The sequence below is a fragment of the Theropithecus gelada genome, chromosome 17 (genome assembly GCF_003255815.1).
Source record: "Theropithecus gelada isolate Dixy chromosome 17, Tgel_1.0, whole genome shotgun sequence".
Classification (NCBI taxonomy): domain Eukaryota; kingdom Metazoa; phylum Chordata; class Mammalia; order Primates; family Cercopithecidae; genus Theropithecus; species Theropithecus gelada.
Window position 1 is genome coordinate 21852831 of NC_037685.1, and position 26757 is coordinate 21879587.

The window sequence follows — 26757 nt, forward strand, 5'->3', positions numbered from 1 at the left end:
CATAATTTCCATGTGTCATGAGAGGGACCAGGTAGGAAGTAAGTGAATCAGGGGGTGAGTCTTTCTTGTGATGGTAAAAGCCTCACGAGAGCTGATGGTTTTATAAAGCGTGGTTCCCCTACACAAGCTTTTTTGCCTGCTGCCATGTAAAACACGACTTTTACTCCTCATTTGCCTCTATGATTGTGAGGCCTCCCCACCCATGTGGAATTGTGAGTCAGTTAAACTTCTTTCCTTTTAAATTACCCAGTCTCAGATATATCTTTATTAACAGTGTGAGAACAGATGAATACACTTGGAAACCATTCAATTTTCTACCAGTAAATGTGGAGAAATTTTATTGAATACTGTGACACTGAGCAGAGATCCCAGAAATTATTATGCCTTAGGAGTAGGTCAAATATGAATATAAAGTCTATGTTTCATCAATAAAGCTTATAAGTAATACTTGAGTGGATCAAATTGATTCAGAAATGACTTAAGTGTCTGCCAAACAAATTTCAAAATCTCCTACAGAAAAATGATAAAATGTTAATATAGCAGCATAATGTATGGTATCCTATCAAAAATTCCTTGACATGTAAAGCAGCAAAACTCCTTTGACATCTAACAAATAAGTAGGAAATAAATCATATCATAGAAACAAACCCATACATGTAAGGAATCTTAGAATTAGTCAACAAAGATTAATAAAGTTACAATAAATATTGTTAGAATAAAAATTAAAAAGAAAAATATAATTTGGCAAAAAATGAAAGATTAAAAAATGTAACTTTTTAATTTAAAAATATATCCTCAAACTTGTTGTTTTCCATTCAGTAGGAAAGAAGGTTATAAGTTCCATTCTATGCTAAAAAAATAAAAAACTGGAAAAATGGGAAAGTGAAAAACAATCCTTAGATTGAACAGAAAAGTTAAGTCCCAGAGAAAATCAGTGCTCCTAAACTTTGGGAGAAAGACAAACAGATAATCACATTGGCTATTGCACAACATATACATATATCAAAATATTACAACATACACTTTAAATGCATATAATTTTATCTATTATATGTATAAAGAAATTTTTACACAAACTAAATACATACACATTTATTAACAGACCCACTATGTAAAACTGTCTCAGCTAAAGAAAAAATCATCAAAATAAAATTTGAATTTACAGAGAGGAATAATGAGATCAAAAATGATAAATATGCAGGAAAATATTAAATGGTACTTTTTTCCTCTTAATTTCTTTGGGAGACAACTGTATGTAAATAAAAAGTGTTAAGATTGTATTGTGGCATTTATGTTTCCTGCAGAAGGGATGTATATGGCAGGAAGAGCGTGAAGTTGGAGGTGGTGAATAGAATTTATCTTTGATTACTAAAGTTCTATATGATTCCATTATTTTTGATAAAATTCTATCTACTTACTCTGCTGTTGGTTGTATGCTTGATTTTATCATCGTTTATGTGCGCTCGAGAAGAGAATATTTTATCTACTTTTTGGAAGCTCACTGTCTCATTAATTGGAAGAGTAAGCTAAAATCTTCATCTCTCTCATGGTTTACTTTTCAACTTCTTATACTTTTACCATCATTTTCTTATATATTTTGAGAGTTATATTTTTGGCGCGTAAAAAGTTAAGGCTTTTCAAGTATTTCTGTTGACTTGGCAGTTTTGTCATTACATAGTGGATCTTTTTCCTCCCCAAATAATCCACATTGTCTCAAAATCCCTTTTAGCTTATATATTGTTTTTATTTGGAAAATATTATTTTGCATTTGTCATATAAAATAAAACTTGCATATCATAGAGAATGATGGGCTTTTTCTTGAAAAGGGTATTAAACAATATTATAAGGACAATGTGGTACATATTTGTATTTCTAGTCTATCATAATTTAGTTTTCAGATATTACTATTTTAGTTTAATTATCACTTCATACTCTCTTATTCCTAGATTCACTTGTATCCATGCATATACATTTACAAAAACTTTACATAAATATTACATTTGTTTTTGATTATAATGTTTTGTTTTATCCCTTTTTGAAAATCTATATGTTTTTATTCATCTTTTTTATTGGATTAAAAATGTGTTCTTACTATGAGAAATGTAAATAAAACAAGTGATATATAATTATACTTTAAAATATTAATAATATCTTGTTAACAAATGTTAGATGAAGTTTTGAACTATGATGTTCTTTATGGCTTGTGTTCCATTCAAAAATAGTAATTAAGAATAAGTTATATTTCTGTAGCTATATTATAGTTAAAATTTCCATGTTGCCTCTTTGATGTGAACAACATTTTGCTTTTCCCAATGTTGTCTGACATTACATGAGTTTAGGCACCTCTTTTTAGGGTGTCATCTATGTTCAGAGCATGATATTAGAGTAAAATTACTTTAAAGCATGATTATGCACATATTTCAATTTGAGTAATACATATGAATATTATTTTATCATGTTTTGCTTTTTAAAAAAAATGCCAAATTACCTGAAGTTTGAATGTGAGGCTCTGAGAACCAAATGTGATATACAGACCATTTTTTGAGAAGTCCTGCTGTGTAGGTTTTGCAAAAGACATTGGCAAGAAGATAATGGAATCCAGAAATTGGGCACCGTTTTGAAGTATAGAGGAGCATATATATAAAGGAGTATAGAACACTAAAACTTAAATTTCAGTTAAAGACTCTCTCAGTCCTCTTTCCTTGTGGTGGTAATTCTTAATTTGGTTCATTTTCCTCCTAAAATGCAATGAGATGCATACTTTTCTTTTAAATTTCTGATGTAAATATTTTGGTTTCAAACAGGAATTTAAATACCATCACTTTTGAAAATGATTTTGATTTTACCTGATTCCAGTGAATACATTTGTGCATATTCACAGAATCTTCATCAAAATTTATGTTCTTGAATAAAATGATGAATGTAAAATAATATTTTAGATTATTAAAGACTGCCAGCAGTCAATGTTAAGGGAGTGTTATTTAACTGCTATTTCATGATTCTTTATTATTAACAGAAACAAACCTTGTTAAGGCAACAGCACCTTGTGACTCGTGGCCATATTTCAGAAATAGTAAACAACAAGAGCAATACAAAACTAACATAAACAGGACTATATCAGAGATATTAATTTGCATGCAAGTAGGTGTCTATCAGGTATACCAAAACAATGCTCATTTGCTGGAATCTATGTGATGAGAGTCAATATTGATGCTACCCATTATATTTTAAATATAAATTTGTAACAAATATGGGTAAGAGAGAATATAAAATAGGGTAAAATCACATTTTTATCCATTTTGAATGAGTCTCCGGAAGAGTTTACATAAGCTGATGTATTTGCAAATACTAAATAGCAGAGTAAGGCTTCACTTTTAAGGCTATTTTCCATGCAATTATTAACCTTTTCAATGCACAGCATTTGGTTTTACATGGAAGAGTCTATCCTGCCCTTCAGCAAGTTATTATTTTTATGTATTAGAAAACATTTAACAAATAAGTTAAACTGGCACAATACATAAACTGAAAAATCCTAGACTTACTCATTCTATGTTTCCTTTTTAAAAATAGTTATCTAAACTTTAGAAATTTTTTCAGCAGAAACCCATTTTAATCTTTATTTTTGTTCTATTCAACTCAGCAGATGTTTGTTGAGACAGTAACATGCAAGATCTTAGATACCAGGATTCAAAGGTGAAAATGCTAATAAGATCTCAATCTGGTAGACAACATGCATGCAACTAAATGTATCACAAAACAAAATAAAACAGAATACTGAAAATAAGACTCGGGTAAGAAACATGGAATGATGTTTTACGTGTTAGCTTAGAGAATAAGATATTAAAATGACATTAATGGGAAAGAATATTACAGGTTGCACAGGCATATTTTATTTCAGTCTTTCCTGACTATATATATATTTATAGCAATGTCTACATTTGATTAACTGTTTTACTGGCAAATTAGAACAAATCAACTAAAATATAAATAGAGTGAACATTTAATGATGTACAGTCAGTTGTCTGTATCCACAGGTTCCACATCTGTGCATTCAACCAACCACGTTATCCAAAATATTCAGGAAAAAATAAACAAAAACAATAGTACAATAATAACCATAATACAAATAAAAAGCAATGCTGTATAACAACTATTTACATAGTATTTATGTATGTAAATTTAAATTGGATATCATAACTAATTTAGAGACAATTCAAAGCATACAAAAGGATATGATTTATATAAAAATATAAAACCATTGTATTTTATTTTCCTTTTTTCAACTTTTATTAATATTTTAGAATCAGAGAGTACATGTGCAGCTTTGTTACAAAGGTATATTGCATGTTGCTGAGGTTTGAAGTATGAATGAATCTGTCACTGAGATAATGAGCGCAGTACCCAATAGGTAACTTTTCAACCCTTACTGCCGTCCCTTACTCCCTCTTCTTGTGTTCCCCAGTGTCTGTTGTTCCCTTTTTTATGACCATGTGCACCTGATGTGTAGCTTCCACTTACAAGGGAATACATACAGTAGTTGGTTTTGAGATTTTGTTAGTTCACTTAGGATAATGGTTTTCAGTTGCATCCAGTTGCTGCAAAGGATGTGATGTTGTACAATGCCATTTTATGTAAGGGACTCAACCGAGCATCTGCAGATTTTTGGTGCCTGTGGGCATACTGGAACCAATCCCCCATGAATACAGCGGGAAAGCAGTATATCATGTTCCTAAACCCCTACAGCAATAAATCCTGAAAATCTATCCCTGAATCACAACCCAAATGCATTTTTGCATACTTCCATTAAAATGCTAATATTCTGAGAGAGAACGAAGATTATTTCACAATTAAGAAATAGTTAATGATGAGTTACTGGGTGTATATAGCATGAAGCTGCTCTATTTAGATATTAAGGAGAAACAGTAGTCTCTATCTGTTAATACAGTCCTTGGAAAGGTGTATATGGAGTAGAACATTTGGGGGTAGTAAATACTGTTTTGGTACCTGGACTTTGTAATGAGGGATGCGTAGACGGCCATTGTACGTCTACATTAAAACACTACTTAATTAACCAGGTTGCCTCTGGCTGATCGTATGTTTAAACGTTATGTTTACAAATTAGAAAACATTTAACAAATAAAATATAAAATCAAATATATTTAATGTAAATCAGAATACAACAAGATCATAAGTTATTTCTTTCAATCTTGATTCCATATCTACGATGCCTAGACATAACCCTTATAAAATGCTATAAGGCTGATACAATTATTGAGATTATGCTGAAGAAAATACATAGGATATTATTGGCAACTTTTCAGAAAGCAATTTGGGAAACAAGTAGGTCTGGGATGGAAGATAGATGTTATCTTCCATGTTATGTTATGGATTGACAACACAATGGAAAAAAAACTGGTAGATAGCAGATGTTATATCTTTGTTTATAATGTCAGGAAGCATAATATTATGCTAAATATGTGTCAACATGATCTCAGATCAGATAATATATGCCAAACAATTTCTATGATTACTTTGTAAAAAAAATGCTTAATAACCTTAATTCACTTACATCTCTCAATTTCAAGGTCAAAACTTTATTGATCTCTCTGAAATGTATTTTGTGCCAATAACAATCCAGAAGATATAGTTCTTACCTTTAGATCTTCATGATAAAATTTTAAAGATGTATAAAAATCTCAAAATAAAACTTTTTGTATTATTAAAATACTGCCTCTTCTATTTCTTTAATGAATTCAGTATCCTAACATATTTTATATTTCACACCACAAATTTCAACACCTACTTTAAATATTTCATTATATTTTTCTAAAATTGAGTATTTTCAAAATAATTCAACAATTTATAGTAAAAATGCAATTTTTCTGTTACTGTTACAACTAAGTGTTATGTTTGAATACATACAGATTTTGTCATAATCAAGTAAAATAACTACCATATCCATTACCTCAAACACTTGCCATTTATTTGTGATGACAGCATTCAAAATACGTTATTTTAGCTATTCTTAAGTAGGTAATGCATTATTGTTGACTATAGTCACCTATATTGTTGACTATAGTCACCATATTGTTGAATATAGTCACTGTGAAATAGCGCACCAGAACTTATTTTTTCTATCTAACTTTAACTTTGTACCTCTTGACCAACCTTTTACCATTTTTCCCTTCCCCCAGCATTAAAGTCATTTTTACTTAAGGTATGTACATTATTTTTAAAAGTAATAATATCACACACTTAATACACTACATTATAGTGCAAACAACTTGTATATGCACAGAAAAACCAAAAAGGTTTTGTGATTCACCGTATTGCAATATTCACTTTATTGTGATGATCTGGAACTGAATCCACCATATCTTTGAGATGTGCCTGTAGTTTTATCTTGAGATGTGCCTGTAGTTTTAAAGTGCTTGCATAACACTGTACCCCATAATTATTAGGTGTCAATTAAGAACAAAATAAAACTTATTAAAAAACTTACTGCCAAAAACATGCTAATGGTCATTTGAACCTTCAGTCAGTCATAATCTTTTTATTGGTGAAGGGTCTTACCTCAAGATGATGACAGCTGGCAGATCAAGGTGGTGGTTGCTGAAGATTTGAATGGCGATGGCAATTTCTTGAACACCAATGCATTCTGTCATTCTGGCCATCAAATATTTGGTTTCCTCCTCACCCATATATGAAATATTTTTACCCAATCCCAAAAGTCCCACCTAATCAGCATATCTAGGATTAGGCTCAAGATCCCATTGTGTTTTGTGATTTCTTCTATGTCAGATGTACGTGGCTTCCTTTGCTCTGGACACCTGAAAACTAAAAGAAAAAAAAAAAAAGTTATCGTCCCTTATCACACAAACGTGCAATATAAAATATAAAAATGAGAGAACTGAGCAGAAACATTACACATATATACATACACACACATATACACATACACACATATATGATATTTAAGAGACAAAAAAGGAGGGAGGCTTATGCATCTTTGTTATATGAGATTCTAAAACCTCACAGGATACATATTAAAAGGAATATAGTTCTTAGAGGAGCAAATGTTCTTTGTCAGACTCTTATTTCACTCTCTTTGTCACCGTTTATTACTGTTCTTCTTGATCTTTGGTTCTGTCTTCTGTAAGATCTTTTTTATTTCTGTTACACTTGGTTACATCAGATGGAAGTTACTTTGAATGGAGATTCCACTGACACTTATTCTAGAAATTCAAAAGATAACTTTTTTAATAGTAAAATTCTTTTAAATTTTTTGCTCAGCATGCTTCACTTAAAAATAAAATGGTGTTAAAAATGTGTGTGTGTGTGTGTGTGTGTGTATATATATGTATATGTATATGTATATATATATGTATGTATATATATATATACACACACACACACAGAGATATACACATACATTTATATGTGCATATATATAAGAAAAGTAGTTAAGGAAAAGTCTATGTAAATGCATAATGCTTCCTTACTATTTTCATACCATAAAGACATTTCGGGAGAGAAATAGAATAGTCACAAAGTATAGGACAGAACAGATTATAAGAATACAAAAGAGTCAAAATTAAATGTAGTATAAATTAGTTTATTAGTTTAAAATGAATCTCATCAATTAAACTATTATCTTAGTGATTAAGATATTTGCATACCATATAGCCAATAAAACTAGATATATGGTTCTGCTGGGAATTAAGCAATTGGGTATGTTTTTATGCCTCATTATTAATGACCTCATGTGATATTTTAGGCCAGTGGATACTTACTAATTTGAATAATTCTATTTTTATGATAGCCTCAGCTTTATACATAAAGCCTCTGGAATTATTTCCCTCTGGAATAATTTAAATTTATAGACAATTATTAAAGATTTAAAATTATTAGCATGCCAATGAAAATGCTAAATAGGGGTAGTCTCACCAAAAGTAATAAGTACCTTTAGACAGTCAACAATTTAAACTTAAAAGTGTAATCACTGTTTTTCAAACCTACTTTCCATTTTATTATCTAAACAAAAGACATCCAGAAACTGAAGATAACGTACTTTAAGAATTTCATAGAAGAAATTAAAATTTAATGTCACATGTAATAAGATCTGGTGTCATAAATACTAAATATAGATAATTATGTTTAAGGAATACAGCTATGAAATAAACAAATTAAATATGTAATCAGAAGAATGATTATTTGTATCAAATTTTATTTTATTTTTATTTATTTATTTATTTTTTTGAGACAGGCTGTCACTCTGCTGCCCAGGCTGGAGTGCAGAGGCACAACCTCAGCTCACCACAGCCTTGGCCTTCTGGGCTCAAGCAATTCTCCTGCCTCAGCCCCTACAACTCCAAGTAGCTGGGATTACAGGCACAAGTCACCATGCCCAGAAAATGTTTTTTGTATTTTTTGTAGAGACAGAGTGTCACTATGTTGCCCTGGCTGGGCTCAAAACACCTGAGATCTAGCAATACACCTGCCTCAGCCTCCCAAAATGCAAGAATTACAGGCGTGAGCCACCTCACTCGAACTTTATCAAATTTTAGAAACAATTATGACATTTGTCCAATCTAGACACTTATTACAAATATGCTAATATGGTATGGTGACGTTGCCTATGACTGTTTCTTCTTATTTAACATTAACTTAAGTATCTTAACAAGCTGAACAACAAATTCCAATTTTATGTTCAAGTTTATTAATGTGAGAACTACTCAAACAATGAAGTTTTGAAAATTCCTTGTCTAAATATTTTAAAGTTCAAAACTTCTCTCACAATAAATAAGATTTTCCTGTTCAGGATCTCTACTCAGGGCTGGCTTCTCGGCCATGCAGCCTGTGCAGTCTCACAGGGTCCTAGGTTTAGAAGGTCCTCATACTTGGCTTTTCCATGGCTGTTGTGAAATTATTTTTGAACAAGGAACCCCACATTTCCATCTTGTCCTAGAACACACAAATTGTGAAAACTGTCCTGCTATTATCTATTTTTTCATATAGAAATAATTATTTGGCAATATGCCTTCTATTTTCTGTTTAAAAAAATGAATTTGAAAAAATGAAGAAAAATATGTGGAAGTAATCCAAAACTCATAAGAGATATAGAGGATACCCATGACTCTTATTACTAAAATTTGTGTTAAAGATCCCGCCTTTTCCTATCACAAAGATAGTTTTGAGTCGCTTCATGGAAAAAGACATTAAATAAATGGCCAGGAGACAAGCAAAGATGAGGCCAGATAATAAAGGATGAGAACCTCGAGTATAAAGGTTTGTCTGGAAAAAATATTTCCCTATAGTTACTCAGCAGGAAAATTTATTTGAAGTAATTAATCCATAAGGCTGTTAAGATAAGAATTTGTTGGGTTATCTTGCCAAAGAAACTCCTTACAACATGTAATGATTTCAACCCCATAAACTCTAAACTGAGAAAAAACAGAGGAAGAACTATAAAAATTCAATCCTCTAGGAAGACTATCTTCCTGATATCTAACACAGAAGGGCCAAGAGGACTAATGGGCAAGACTTCCCAGAGGACAGAGCCAAGGGACACGGTGGGTGATAGCAAGGGCAGTCCTGTCAGATTGTAGAAACAGTGCTGACTGTTTAACTTAATTTGTTACCCAAGGGCAAGAAAGTTATACATATTGCAGGTTTTTTTTTTTCAGTTGAATTATATATATATATTTTCCTATATGAAAATAACACCAAAAAATAGCAAATCAAACACACAAATTAGTAAGTTAATGAAAGAATTGCAAAACAAACACACAGAAAATAGAAGAAAAAAATGTAAGTTAAGAGCAGCAATTAATGAAATACAAATTAATGTATTTATCTGTATTAATAAAATAATGAGATAAAAAAGATGGAGAATAAAGAAGTCAATGTCAATTAATTGATAGGATGAAATTTTATAACCTAATTGTTACATAGTAATAACTGATAAGCCAATTATAAATTCTGGTGTTTCAGAATTATCAATTTAGAATTCAAACCATTTTTGTTTAGGGAATTCAACACCTGTCACTGTAGTTCTTATTACTCTCTCTCAACTATCTATCTCTGTATCCATCCATCCATTCATGTCTATATAATCTATATAGATAATTATCAATTTATAATCTATATATGCATATATTGTAGGTTAATTTTAAATATAACCTATTAATTTATAATACATAGACATCATTATACATGTGTTTAGGTACTATATAATTATATATTTTATATCAATTACATATACATTTTGTTATATATTTTATATATTGTTTTTAAATCTACATGAAGAGAGATTGTGTCTGTGAGAGAAAGAGATTGATTAATTGAAAAAGATAAAGTGATCTTTATAAATACATCTTCATAAAATTATATTCAAGGATTTTGCTTCTATTCTACACATAATAGTGACATATGATTAATGAAGTTCAATGCAAAACTTTCTATTTTAAAACTAATTTTATCATAGGGAAACATTATTAATTGCCAAAAGGTTTTCTACAATATAGTTTTCTACAATATAGTTTTCTAATATCATCTAAGAGATCATCCACTGTATTCTTAAGTGTAGTGAAGGCAATACCAACTACAAACACCAAGGTTTTAATGGAAATCTACACCAGCAACATGAAGCAAAAAGTTGTTATACTGGAATTAAATTATGAAGTGTATTTCTATGGTTTGAAAAAAATCTCAACTGCACCATCTCACAAGTAAACAATATAAATCTATAAAAAAATGTAAATATCATAAACTCTGACTGGTATATCAGGCAAATAGGACATAATCTTCCTTTGTTTCCCAACCCACAGGACTGGTTTAAGCAAATAATGATGCTTATGGTGTTAATTCTGTGGTCGAGTAATGTTATTAAAAAAAATTAACACTGTAGTTTGTTTCCTGGAGATTGTTGGAATGAACTCTCTTGATATCTGTGTCCTTGAAAATCCCTGCCGCTTGAATTGAGGCATATCTGCTATTCTTGCATATTGATTTTAACTATTTTAAGTAAAATGTGTTTAAAACGTTTCTTCATACTCATCCTTAACAGATTTTTTTTTCCTTTAACTCCCATGGGCGATATGTGCAAATTTTTTGGTTATTTTAAGACTATTAAATTTCATCTAGATTAAATATAGACCAAACGATGATATTATGTGATTTCCCCAGAACATAAGACAAACGACACATAAGATTTTCATGCAACTTTCCCTGATTTTCTAAGCTCTTTTATTCTATAAGTGTCTGCATTTTAATTTAAACATATATTTGCAAACACTTGGTTCTGTTTAAGATGCATGATTTCAAATGCATAGGTGTATATTTATTTATACTTAAATATGTTAGTTTCAAAGATGACCATCAATGATCTGTGCCTCCTTGAACTCATATTAATAAGGAACAATTTCTAGGGCAGAAAGAATATTATTCAAGTAACACCAGGTCATAAAAGACACTGCTGCTTCACTCTTGCTTTTCTGGATCACGGAACCTAATGTTACGATTATATTTTGATGGACTTGTAATGACGCTCACTTAGGAAAGAACTGAGATCTCTGTTAATAACAAGTACACAACGCTGTCCATGTGTGAGACTCCTTAAAAGAAGTTTCAGCTTACTAAAGCCACAGGTGACATCGAAGTACAGCCTCATGAAAAAACTGTCAGCTAATGTCTCTTTATAACTATGACCCATAGAGACTGTGCCAACCCAAAAGTTGGTCCCCAAGCTTTTTGGCATCAGGAACTGGTTTTGTGGAAGACAACTTTTCCACGGACAGCAGGGGATGGTTTTAGGATGAAATTGTTCCACCTCAGATCATCAGGCATTACATTCTCACAAGGAGTGCACAGCCTAGGGCACTTGCCTGTGCACTTCACAATAGGGTTCGTGCTCCTATGGGAATCTAATGCTGTGGCTAATCTGACAGGAGGCAGAGCTCAGGCGGTAATGCTTTCTCACTGACTGCTCACCTCCTGCTCTGCAGCCCAGTTCCTAACAGGCCACGGACTGGTACCCGTCCATGGCCCGGGAGTTGGAGACCCCTACTGTAAGCAATAATAAACATTTATTCTTGCTGTAAATCATGAATTTTCAGGGGCAATTTGTTATGCAGTAAGAGAAAACTAATTCTATCATATGTCTAGCTATCTAAGATGGAAACAAATTCATTTAAAGCAAATAGATTTGTTTTATTCAAAGAGATCTCATGGATATATAAGTGTGTCTAATTTGTGACAATTCAGCAAACTCTGTTCTTCTAATGACTGCCCTTTTCTGTACGTATTCAATACTTCAATAAATATTAAAGTAGAAAAGATAATTTACAATTTTGATTATTTTACCAGATCTTCAAATTGTTCATCGTTCATACTAACATTATCCTCTTTGTGATTTATTTTATAATGGTTTCTAAATGTGTCATTTGTAATTAATTTTCTTTTCCTCTGTAGAAGTTGGGGAGACAAGTAATGATTCCCTAGGCAAAATATATAAGGATACTTCACCAGGGAAACCAATAACACTACAATTTAAGACATTTGTTTCTTCCTGAGAAAAGTTAAAAAAGAAAATTTGTAAATGTTCTCACCATCACTTTCAAACATTATTTCCTGATTTTTGTATTATTTTTCCATTTCAGCAGAAGATGTCAGGAATCACTATGGTTAAACATTTGTGATTTTACCTTTTCTCACCAAATTTTGCTACATTGATTTAGGTTGCAATTATCTCACTATGATTTGTAGATATGAAATATTGCAGTGTCTAATGTCTATTTGACTGATTTTTTTTTCTTTTTATTAAACTGTAGTCTAGTGCGAAAAAAAAAAAAAAAAAACAGGCAAGAATAAGGGTGGGATACAACCGTGCAATTTTTCTCTTCAGTTCAAATCATACTCAATCAATTGAATATAGCCTGACTCTTTGAAACAGAACAGATAAGCAGAACCGCTTGTGTTGTATAATGATGTTATCTGATATCAGCTTTCCTGTTTCCAGCACTTCATGTGCCATGAGACTTTCCTTCTCTCTTGAAATGAAACCAGTGAAGCCCACTCAGCCCTTTCAAAGCTTTGAAAAACATGCCGGAATTATTCTTCTGACAACCCCCATTACCTAAATCAAGGCATTCAAACAAATGTGGCATAAATACAGTTACACTTCTCACTACCATTATCTGCCATACTCAAAAATATAAATGTTATCTGGAATATTAGCATCCTGCAGGAGTCATTAATATTACATTTTGAGGACTTTGCCATCTGGGTCAAGAGTGTACTTTCTAAATAATTTTTAAGATGACATCGTAAAGAACTGATATAATTGAACTTCTATATTAATACTTTGATACTGACATGAAATCACTATTTGGATATGTATTTCACCCAAGAAAATGCCTCATGTAGTTATTCTGTAGCATTGTATAAGAGAAGACTTTAAAACATGAATTGTACTGCAAAATGTCATGTTCAGTATGTAGGCATCCTGCTAAGATGATCAGCTGAATTCAGAGGAGGTCTCCAGGATATCTTCAGATAGAAACCATTTACCACATTTGAGATCTTGGTGAAAATTCAGAGACATATAACACAATTTATCAAAAATACTACTGGTAGAAATCAAGCCATAAAAATTTGATAAAATTAAACAGAATAATTGCCTTGGTAATTAACATCAATAGACATGAGACCATCTAGATTATTCATAATAAAGTGAATACTGAAATCTTGTGCACCACTCAGATTGATATGGAGAAGTGATTTAGAATACTAATATTCTCAATAGTAGTCAGAGAAAGTAAGTGTTATTTTTATTTCAGCTGTCTAAAGCCTTTTAATTTTTTGGAAACTTTTTTTCTACCAAGATGTTGCAGTGATGTATCCTTTATCTTACTTTTATTCTGACACATTGGCTACTGTGACTCACTAAAATGTAGTCTTTCCTTCTTCCCATTTAGTGTTATTTTAAAAACAAAGAGGATGAGTGTTATGGGCTGAATTGTGCACTGCCTTCCAAATTAATGTGTTGAAGTGTTAAAACCTCAGTACCTCAAAACGTAATCATATTTGGAGATATGATCTTTAAAAGGGAAAATAAGTAAACATTAGTTCTGTAGGGTGGGACTAACCCAATGTGACTGATGTGCTTTTAAGAAGACTAAGTTCGTACACACAGTGACACCAGACATGTACATGCACAGAGAGATGACCATGGAAAGACACAGTGAGGCCTCAGAACAAACTGAGCCCGCCAACAACTTGACCTGGACTTCTAGCTTTCAGAAATGTGAGAAATCAATTTCTGTTGTTGTTGTTGTTGTTTGTTTGTTTTTGTTTTTCAGGTGGAGTCTTGCTCTTTCACCCAGGTTGGAGTGCAGTGGTGCGATCTCAGCTCACTGCAACTTCTGTCTCCCAGGTTCAAGCAATTCTTCTGCCTCAGCCTCCCAAGTAGCTGAGACTACAGGTGCATGCCACCACACCTGACTAATTTTTTGTATTTGTAGTAGAGACGGAGTTTCACTGTGGTAGTTAAGATGGTCTCGATCTCCTGACTTCATGATCCACCCTCCTTGACCTCCCAAAGAGCTGGGATTACGGGTGTGAGCCACTGCACCTGACCAATTTCTGTTTTTTAAGCCACCCTATCAGTGGTATTTTGTTATGGCAGCCCTAGAAAACTAATACAGTAAGGATGTTTATTTGGAATACATAGTATGTGCCAGGCATTTTTTGGGGGAAGAGTAGAAGAATTTGGCAAATTCCAGGTAATATTGCTGTGCTTTCTATCTGATTTCCCTTTGACATCATAATTCAATTCATTTTTGTAACACAATTTTAAGCTATCGCTTCACAATACCATGCATTTTCTTATTTCTACTCCCCCATTGTGGAGGTGTCTGTTATGGAATATGCACCTGGAATAATCTGCCCATTTTTTGGAGATTTCAACTCTTAAAATAACTAAAACAAATTCCACTATTTTATAAATCCACATCATTTTTACTGTCATATAGCTATCATTTATGAGGTGCAAACATTGATATCATAGTAGTGACACATACGAAATAGACTTTTAACTAATTCCTTTTTCTCATTAGTGTCAGGTTGACTGTTTACTTATTAGTTGTTCAATGGTGGCACATGTTTTAAGAATAACAGTCCTATATGTTTCATATAAACAAATTAATGTGTGCAACAGGTGCAATAATTTTAAAAAGCAAAAATATAACACTAGTGGGATATAACACATTTATATATTAATATAATATATGTATATATGTTACCTAGTAATAAGCAGCACTTACCATGTACTACAGCCTATGCTAATAACACTAATAGGTTATAACAATTTTAGAAATATTATTTATATATTATCTAATACTTAAAGCAGTTGCCATGTTTCATGGTCTATATGAATAATACACATGCAATATTTTAAAATTTTATTATTACAGCGAATGTTTTCAGAATAGTAGAGATGATCTTAAAGAGTTTAAGTAACTTGCCATGGTCACATATCTTAGTTTCATTGTTGGGATTTAAATACATCACTTTTGACTGAAGAGTGGAGATGTCCAAACATTAGTCTATACTGCTATTCTAAATTAAGTCAATAGATACTAGGTAAAAGACCACGCATAGAATTATTACCATTACACCAAAGAAAGTTAAAGCAACATTTGTTTCTGTGTCTTTGTGAAACAATACTAGAATCATGGATGCTTTATTTGGCCTGTGTTAAATACTGCCGATGACAAGAAATATCTTAGCTACTTGTTTCAGGGGGAAAAAGTGGTGATCAGAGTTGAAACTGTGAACTCCCTCAAATAGCTTTCTTCATGATGTGAACAGCTTATCAAGACTTGCATGAAGACTTTTGCCTCAATGTGCCATCTAAAAAAATAAAAATAAAACAAAAACAAAAACAGAAAGAAAGAAAACTGCATAAAAGTCTGCACAACATCACTTAGTCCTTTGGTATGCAAGAGCCATCCTAAAATGTCTTACTTTAGGCCCTAAGGTTTTATCATTATCCTCCTTCTGCATCGCCCATTTGAGATACCACGAACACTGTCCCTGTGGTTTTCTGATGTAAAGAATATTTGACTAATACAAATAACTATTTAATCAACAGTTTTATTTCTGATGTCTTTTAGGAAGTTTTCAGTTAATAGACATATAACATATGTAAATTTTATGTGTCACTTGGGTAGAAAATGATTTCGATAGACTTATTCATTAGTACTATATTTATAATCGCTGTTCTAGTTCACAAACAATAACGTAAAGCATCAGAGCAAAATATCAAGAGTATATGCAAGAAATGTAAATTATTTATTAAAAAGACTTTGAATGTTTAGGAGACAGAAAGTGTATCTCATTTGTTAGGAGCACTGAATTTGAAATATGTGGATTAAAATGAGGCTGGGAGGAAACTAAAAGATGTCAATTTATGCAACAGTTTAAATACTTTACCCAATATTTATGAAAGCGAAATTGCCCTAGGGGCATTTGGCCACATAAAGAACTAAATGTACTTTTATTCTGAGTAATAAATTCTTCCTTATTGATCTATGTTTAATAATTTCACTAGATATATTGGAAATATGAATTTATTCTTCCAGAAGAAATTTTTGTGTGTATGTGAACAGGAAGGAGAAAGACAAAGTAAGAGAAAGATTTTTAATGAATAAAACTTTGTATTAATAAAGCCTGAAAAATTTGAAGTTACAAGTATTCATGTGTTTGCCTAAAGCATCTTGCCTGCTATCACACTTCATAAGATATGTTGGTTTCATTTTTAAATAAGATTATTATTTTATTTATCATATTTTCTTGTATATCTTGGCCAGTACTATCTTTATTTTAATAGTGTAAGTCTGAGAGCCCAGGAAACCTCACATTCCTTACAAAACAAAGCCTCATATTCACTCTATAATATTCAGCATACAAAGAACAAATCTAAAAGCAATATATGTGTTTTTTCTGTTATATCAATGGAAATGATGAAATTGTAGAGAGCTTATTTTTAGTGTTTATTTATTTAAATAAGTTGCATTTTTATACTGTCTTAAATCATTTATTAGCGTCCAAGACATGCGGCAAAAAGTCATGTACAAATTTATGAGTTCTCCTCGGCATTGATATGAATCAAATGAAAAGAGCAGAAATGTATATATGTTCACATTTAAGTTTTATTATTTTATAAATGCAAAATATTGTGCTTTCAAAAGGATATAAGAGGACCAATATAACAAACTATACATTTTCTTATGTTTTCAGAGCATTTATAGGAGTCGACAAACATCTTTAATGTATTATACTGACAACTTCTCTAAAATTATTTTTAATTGACAATAATAGTACTAGTTTACTACGAATAATAATAGTAATAGTTTATGAGGTACAAGATGATATTTCAAAACCTATATGCAATGTGTATCAATCAAATCAGAGTAATTAGCAATCCATCTCTTCAAACATTTATTATTTCTTTGTGTTGAGAATATTCAAATCTGCTCTTCTAACTGTTTGAAAATATGCCATTGGTTGTTGTTTATTACAGTCACTAAATAGTGCTATGGAACATGAGAACTTATTTCTGCTATCTAGCTGTACGTTTACGTTCACTAACCAATCTCCAGCTATGCCCAACATACCCTTCTCTTCCCAGCCTCTAGTAACCACTATTATATTCTCGACTACTGTGAGATCAGCTCTTGGAGCTTCCACATAGGAGAGAGGACATGTGATACTTATCTTTGTGTGCCTGTCTTATTTCACTTAACAGCCCACAAGCTAATCCATATTACAGCTGACAAAATTTTGTTCTTCTTTATCACTAAGTAGTGTTTTAAACAAGGGCAACATTTCTCTTATGACACTTTTATGGCAAATAAATAATATAAGTATATTTGTGAAAAATTAAAATGATTATCTTCCTGGGCATAGTTTCTCAAATTTGCATAATAATAAAATCAATTGAGCATTTCGGAAAGTACTTCTTCCCGGAGCCCACCCCAGGCAAAGTGGCTCAAAATCAATTAAATATATTATTATTTGTAAATTAACTTCTCTTAGCTTAAAAATAAACACTTTCAAAATGTGTTTTCTCAAATATGAATAATTAACACAAAATGCAGGCCCCTTTTCCAATCATAAATCAAGCTTTTGAAAGAATGATGCTGAAAATTAGGCAAAGCACTGATAATCAGAATAGTCTCAGGTTTAAGTTAAAATAAATTATTTTGCTATCAAAATGAGGGGCCACATGCAAGAGCCTAATGAGAGATAAAATTCGGTCAGTACAGTACTATGTATATATGTGAAATTAAGGCTTCTTAAAGAGAAGAACACATAATATCTATTGATACTTATTTAGTGTGCTGAGTTATAGAAATTTCTTTGGTTTCTGGGAGTTACAGTATTAAAACTGAGACAGCATCAGCCAATCAGGAGTAGCAATTGCTATATTAATTGAATTACTGATGTAAGCAATACTATGTAGAAAATAAAGATTGCTTTTTGCAACTTATACAGTACAGATAAATTAAGACCTATTAGATGACAGTTTTGTAACTAACACATTAAGTTAGTGAAATTTTTCTTCATTTCCTATGTGAAAAATACAGATTCAGAAAATAAATAATTCATTAGAAATCTCATTAAAAATTCATTCATAAAATAACTCATTAATAAGTGTCAGACTTCAGTTTGGGAGATTCAAAAGCAAGTGTTGGGATATTCCAAAACACTTGCTCTGAGTAGGTGTCAGAGATCATTAAATAAATATTGTAGCAGAATTTTACCACTCCAAGTCACTCTTGTCAGATGCAGCTTTTGACAGTAATTGTTTTGTAAATGCATCATAGTGAAGAACTCAGGAAATGAGAAGGAACTTTATATTCAAATGCTCTACAAGGATAAATAAATACTTTAACATTTGAGAAAATGTATTGGCCGGGCGCGGTGGCTCAAGCCTGTAATCCCAGCACTTTGGGAGGCCGAGATGGGCGGATCACGAGGTCAGGAGATCGAGACCGTCCTGGCTAACACGGTGAAACCCCGTCTCTACTAAGAAATACAAAAAAAAAAAAAAAAAAAAAATAGCCGGGCGAGATGGCGGGCGCCTGTAGTCCCAGCTACTCGGGAGGCTGAGGCCGGAGAATGGCGTGAACCCGGGAGGCGGAGCTTGCAGTGAGCTGAGATCCGGCCACTGCACTCCAGCCTGGGCTACAGAGCGAGACTCCGTCTCAACAAAAAAAAAAAAAAAAAAAAAAAAGAAAATGTATTGACTGTGCCAGATTTGTATTAGTTTATACCTTTGTGGAAAAACAGGATGAAATATGTAACAAATATTGTATGCAGTAATATTCATGATATTTCAATTTATCTGTTTCATGACTGGCCATATTTATTCAAATAGATGGTTGGTGACAAATAAGAAGTACTTATTTTGACATATTCAGTAGGCTTTACTGTATTGCCTAATGTGGTTAGGTGTTTCTATATACAAGAAAATAATTAATTATCTTCCATCATCATAACAATAACATTGTGAAAAACATAATTTATTTACGGTTATGAAACTGAGTACAGTATAACAAAACTTTTAGAGTTTTCTCATTTTATGCAACTATTATGTCACAAAATGAGATCTCTATACACAACTTGCTTTTATATAATGACTGCACGTGTCCCCCAAGTGAATTATTTTAAACAACCATAATATCGTTCAGGCAAAAGTCATAAATCAGAAGAATCATATCTGCAGTATTGTTTTAGTTGGAAGTTATTAGGCAATACTTCTGTAATAACAACAAAATTCAGTCACTTGCCACAAAGGTTTATTTTCTGCTCTGGCTGTGTTTTCATTGTTGGTCAGCTGACTCTTTTCTCTGTCATCATTACTCTGTAACAAAAAAACGATAGAACAGCCTTCATCTGTATTATGCCCAATTGTCCTGGCAGATAAAAAGAAAACAAAAGAAAAAAGAAAAGAAAAGAAAAGATGATTATGGTGGGTCTCATATTGTTACAGGATTCCTTTGGTGCCACTTTGCCAGCTGGAAATCTCTGTGGCCGCCACTGCCTCTGCCCTGGCCTTTCTAGGGCCACCTGGACTTGCTCTGTCTGCTCAGCCCAGCAGCCTGCAGTCAGTTCACTCCCTGGGCCGGATCCCTTGACTGCCTTGGCTCTATGCTCAGCTTGAGGCTGAATCAGGCATGCTTTGAGTGGCTTCTGCACAGGGCACCAGAGTCTAAAATAGGGGAAGGTGTTGGTGCCCAAAACCTCAGAGATGCCAGCAATCAGCAATCGCCGAGCCCCAAGGGGTGTTACAGCTCTTGCTTGGGGAGTCCCAAGGTTTGAACCCCCAAGAAAAGTTGCAGCTCTTCACTCTCGTAGCTCAGCCAGAGCATGTTATAACTCTCTCTTGTAGTCTGGCGAGCAGGAGTGTGTTACAGCTCTTTCAATCCAGCCGCCCACAGCTCACTAAGTTCTAAGTTCTTGTCCTGTGACCAAGAAGAATAAGGTATGTGGACACTGGAGAGTAGGAAAGGCAGAGAAGAATTTTATTGAGCAACAGAATGAAAGTTCTCAACTGTGAGAAAGCACCCTGAAAGCGGGTTGAGGCTGAGTCTGAGTTTGTTTGGGTTTACAATGGGAGAATGTGTGCTGATTGGTCCATAGTTGGTCTTTGAAAAAATCACCATCCAATTGGTTAAAAAGCATCATCCAGAAGGAACCAATCAAGAGAGAGAAGGTAAGCTGTTGATAGAAGTTCTAACTCTGATGTGAACTCTATCTGGAACTAGCAGCTCAGTGTTCAGGCTTTAAACTGCCTTTGGCTTGAAGGTCGGGTTTTACCAGGGACTCATCCCTGTCTGCCTAGGAATGTGTCTGTCTCGTGTCACTGTCAATATTGGCATTAATTATTTAAAGATGCTGGCCTCAAAAAGAGCTATTCCATCAGCACATTCAGTTCCTTGCTCAGCATTTGCCACAAAATCCCATAAACCTACAAGGTAGATTGGAAGTGCAATCTTACCAGGTGCTTCAAATAAATCAAAACAGAATATTTATCAAATAGCACATTAACTGGTATAAGTTTATTATTATGAGATTATGGCCCATATACCATATCTCACCTCTTGTCTGATTATTAAGAGATGCCTCTCTCCCAACCAGCCAAATGAAAAAAAAAAAAAAAAAAAAAGATGTCCCTCTTCAGTTAAATGATTTGTATTTTTTTTTTTTTTCTGCTGAGGGCTTCAAGAGATTATTTTGAATGAAAAAACAAAAATAGTCGAAGGTTATTTACTAGTTTTCTACTATAACTGACCTTTTTGCATTGTGGACGCCTAGGTTATGAGAAGCATATATAAGGCAGTATGGAAAATAAATAGCTAAAATTAATATTTTAAGATATTTTCTGACTCCATAAATAAAGCCAAGGTTTCAAAGGAGTGTATAACAAACTTATAGTATTGGTCTCTTCTGGGAAGTAGCAATGAAGGTGTTAGAAGAGAATGTTACGCTTTGCTGCATTATATTATATATATAATTTACAATAACTTCAGTTATATTTAAATTCAAGAAAATAAGTGAATGCAGGAAGGAACAAAAATAATAAAGAATAAGTAAATGAAACACAGAAATATGACTAAATAAAATTATATGAGCCAAAGAATGAAAAACATGGCATTTCACACTTAAGCATTTGGTTTTTATTCCGTAGTCTAACCAAAAGCTGAGATTCATCCTAATCAATTTGAAGGTTAACTTTGCCAAGGTTAAAGACCATGGCTCATGACACAGCCTCAGGAGCTCTGAGTCTAACAATATGTGCCCAAGCTAGTTGGGTTACAGCTTTGTTTTATACATTTTAGAGAGATAGAAGACACAGGCAAAGACACAAATCCATACATGTAAGATAAACATTTATTTGGCCCAGAAAGACCAGACATCTGGAAGCTGGGGCTTCCAGGTCATAGGAGGATCCATAGGTGGATTTCATGATTTGTTTTAATGTTAATGCTGGTCAGTTGTGTTTAAACTCTGTAAAGCAAAAAGTACCTCAGACAAGTCTCAATCAATTTAGAAGGTTTATCTTGCCAAGCTTAAGGATGTGCCTGTGACAGAGTCTCAGGAGGTCCTGACAATATATGCCCGAGGTGGTCAGGTTACACATTGGTTTTATACATTTTAGGGAGACATTAGACACCAGTCAATATATGTAAAATATACATTGGTTTGGTCTGAAAGGCAGGACAATTCAAAGTAGGGAAGGGGCTTCCAGCTCATAGGTAGATAAGAGGCAAATTGCTGCATTATTTTGAGTTTCTGATTAACTTTTCACTGATACACAATTTACAGAGATAGTCATTTGTGCTTTTGTCTGGCTTAGTGAAACAGTAGAGCAAAGGAAGCAATTGCATATGCATTTGTCTCATGTGAGCATAGGGATAACTTTGTGTTCTGCTTATCCTTTGTCTACAAGGAATTTCCTCGTAGGCAAATTGTAAGGGAGATATGTAGCTTTTATGTAGCTATCTTATACAGGAATAGAATGAGAGGCAGGTTTGCCTGAAGCGGTACCCAGCCTGACATTTTCCTTTGGGTTAGTGATGTTAGGGTACTGAGATTGATTTTCCTTCCACAACTCCAAAGGGAGAAGGGCATAATGAGGCATGTCCAACCCTCCATTTCCATCATGGCCTGAACTAGTTTTTCAGGTATCTTTGCAGTATCCTTGGCCAAGAAGGGGGTCCCTTCAATTGGTTGAGGGGCCCAAAATTTTATTTTTGGTTTAAACTAGGCAGTAAAATATTTTTTTAGGTTTCAAAGAAGGTTAGTAACATGATTAGATTTATATGTTACAAGATATATGTAATATTATGCCATTATGCCATATATTCAAATAAATAATAATGAAATAGCAGTTAGTTGTCATTCAACCACTCTATGAAAAATGAATGACACATCTCCTTATGAATCTCTGTACTAATATGTCTAATTTTAACAATATATTGAAATTTAGCAAAAAGTGAGTTATCACAACCTAATATCTACAATATCCCAAATGCTTACCATGTTCCAACTACTAACTTATGTACATAGTAGCGAAGAAATATTCATCATGTTAAGTAGCATTCATCCACATTAAATCTATCAGGCATACCAAGCAAGTTCAACACATTTAATCCTCACAGTACTTCACCATAGTTGTAAGATGTAGGTATTACTAGCCCAATCTAATAGATGAGAAAAATAAAATTCAAAGAGGTTTAATTACTAGCCCAAGGTCACTACCTCAAGATTGGTCCACATATGAGTCAAGCCCAAGTCTGTCTGTCCTCAAAAGACATAAGTTTCCCACTAAGTTTTACTATTTCTCTATTTTGATTTTTATAGTAAGAGCAAGTTGTTTTCTTCAGCACAAAAATTTTTACAATGGGAAAAAATAATCAGAAAAAATTGCTCATAGTGAATAAAATGTACATAGAAGACACTGAAGCTATTAGAATGTGTGTACTTTCTTTATATTCATTTTGATTGCAGTACCTGAATAAGCTGGTAACTTCATTTCCATTTTGAATATGTAGTCACAGCAAAATGTTATTTTCTGATGCCAATTTTTTTCTTCCTTTTGGAGAAAGAGTTTTATTTTCCTTTTTTCTTAGACAAAAAAGTCTTGTACATTTGTCAAATATACATTACCCCTGTGTTTGAACGGAGGAGATGCAAGCAGCGGCAAACAGTCTGAAAAAATCAGCAATAAGTACAGTTTAGCTATAAGGCAAGGGAAAAACATTGACATATGTATTATGTTTCATACAACCTAATGCTTTTTTCCCCAGAAACTAACTTTAGACTAAACAAGAAAACAATGTTCATTAGCTGTTACTTACAAGAAAATTTGCCTTTAGTGGGGGAAAAATAAAATACTTTAGAGAGAAACCCAATAGGAAAAAAATGCACATGCTACAAAGACCTTTTTTGAAATACCTTTTACTTTTTATTTTACATTTCCATCCAAATCTCTAATTCTGATTCCAACTAGCAATCTTTTTAACTTGTTATTGATATGGATAGGAGACAGGGAAATACTGGGTAAAAGAGGGCGGGGTCTCTGGCAAAGATTCCACCCTCAAACCTAAACCCGTGGCCCTAAATGAGAACTTCACATCCTTCACATCCCCATTTTCTTGCCTGAGTGTTGCTGCCTTTTGGCTCACTATGCCCCTCACCCTGTACCCATAAAAACCCCAAGCTTTTCACTGCCAGAGGAGCAGAGTGGCATAGCAGAGAAGGACAGAAGAGAAGAAGCAACTGAACCTCTAGAGGAGAAGAAACAACCGAGCCTTGGAGACTACAGATAGAGGCAGCTTCACTCAGAGATCACCTTCTTCCCACACCATCTCCTTTCCAGCTCCCTTTCTGCTGAGAGGCACTTCCACCGTTCAATAAAATCCTCCGCATTCATCACCTTTCAAACCATTCACGTGACCTGGTGCTTCCTGGATGCCTAACAAGAACCCAGGTACCAAGAGGGTAGGGTGTAAAAGGCTGTCAACTTGATTCTCCACTGAGCTGGTTAACATTTAGCCATCTGCAGACAGCAACTGCTAAAGGAGCATTAATTATAACAAACCCCTAGATGCTACTGTGGGGCTGGAGCCCAAAAGTGCTCGCCCTGGCCCAGATACCTGCGCACCTGAGTTCTCCCACTCCCATGATGGATTTGAGCACAGTGACTAGCCAAGTAAGCAAGCCACGCTGGTTACAAGTCCTACAAGGGGTCAAGGGAACTCTCCCATCTCATTATTTCACAGAACATGTGCCATTGTATTGGTGTATCACAGTCGATAATATTTTTCATCATAATAATCATCTATTAAACCATCTATTTGCCTATCTTCCAAATAAGCATTATTTCTTATTTAACTCAAAATTAAAAGAATTGGTAGTGCATATTCCTGCACATTTATTTTGCATGATTTTTGTATTTTAAACTTTAAATTACACCCTTGTTTCTAAGGTGTCCCTGTTTCTACAATATATTGTTTACCTTTGTTTTATGTTTTATTTTATTCCCATAGATTACCATCATTTCATTCTTGTTCATTAGCCACATTAGATTTTATAGGTATTACATACACTAGCTGGAAACTTATTATGTTTGTGAAGAATGATGCTTACTTGATGTACCATGAAATACTAATCATAAATGGCAAGCTCTCAAGTGCTCACATTTACTGAGATTCTAAAGGGAGGAATGTAAGTTTTTGTCTTATTTAATGATATTTTAAATGATGCTTTATTGTGTAAACATAGCAATAAAATCAAACCTTGAAACTATGTTCCAAAGTCTTTTAAACCTAACAAATGCCAGACAAATTAATGCAAAATGATACACGTTAACAATATGGGAAAAAAACACAAATTATTTTTTTTAATAGTGGCACTTGCATAAGAAATCTGAAGATACATGTAACTGTTCTTCCAAATATCAAGCCACATGCAGTTTCAATGAAGATCATTTGTTTTTCTGTTTTTGTTTTTTAATGCAGAAAGTCATATTGGATCTAATAATTGTATCAGTTGGAAATCACATATCTCTTTTCTTTAAATATACATGTCACTATCCAAAATTTTTTCATGTGTTCATTAGAATAAATAACCAACACACAATTTAAAATAAGGTTATTTAATCAATGTTAAAAAGAAACTGAAATAAAAATCAAGCCTATATGTTAAGTGTAAAGAAAAATGTCTAACAAATCCTAATTTTCACCGAATATAGTAAATGTTATGCATGTGTCTAATTGAAAAGAGCACCTGGACAGGCTAAGTGTGAGCAATAAGGCTGTCTATTCACTCAGGTCGAGCAGGCTGAGTCCGAAAAGGGAGTCAGAGGAGGGTGGTGGGATTGGAGCTAGGTTTATAGGTCAGTGGTAAGCAGTGGAAAGTTACAGTTAGGGGCCGTTTATTGCAGGCAGGGGAAGAATGTCGCAAGGTACATTATCACAAGGTGGGAGGGGTCACAGGGCACATGTCAGGAGGTTGATTGATCAGTTAGGGTAGAGTATGTCACAATGGTAGAAGGTCGCAAGGTTGGCTAATCAACTAAGACAGGAACTAGTTGTTTTTCTTCTTTTGGGGTCTTCCTGTTGTCCCAGACTTTCTGGCTGCAGGAGACCTTCTGGATGTGTACATGTGGGTCACAGGGGTCGCAATGGCTTGGCCATAGCACAGCCTGCTCCGAGGGGCTTACAGGAAAAACAACTAACATGTTTAGTGTTCACTATATTCGGATACCAGGATAAATATTTTCACATATATTATTTTATATCATTTCTGTGGCATAGATACTATCATTGGGTCAATTTTATAAATGAGGAAACTGAAGCTCAAGAGTGGTAACTTGCCAAAAGTCACACAACAAAGGAATGTCAGGATCAGCCTTTGGACATTTGTTTGACTCAAGTCTGAATAATTACAACTGTATTAAGTGGATTAGGGCTAGGTCATCAGGCAAGAGGATAAGGATGCAGGGAATGGGAACATTAGCCTGTTAGTAGAGCTGAAAACCATTATATCATATGTTCATTTGTTCACTTAAAATTTACTTTCTTCTTACATGTGCCACCTCTTCTACAATGATGATTGAGAGATATGAATTTGATGCAGTAAACTAGATGTTCCATAATCTTGCGATTTTTTTAAATTAAACCT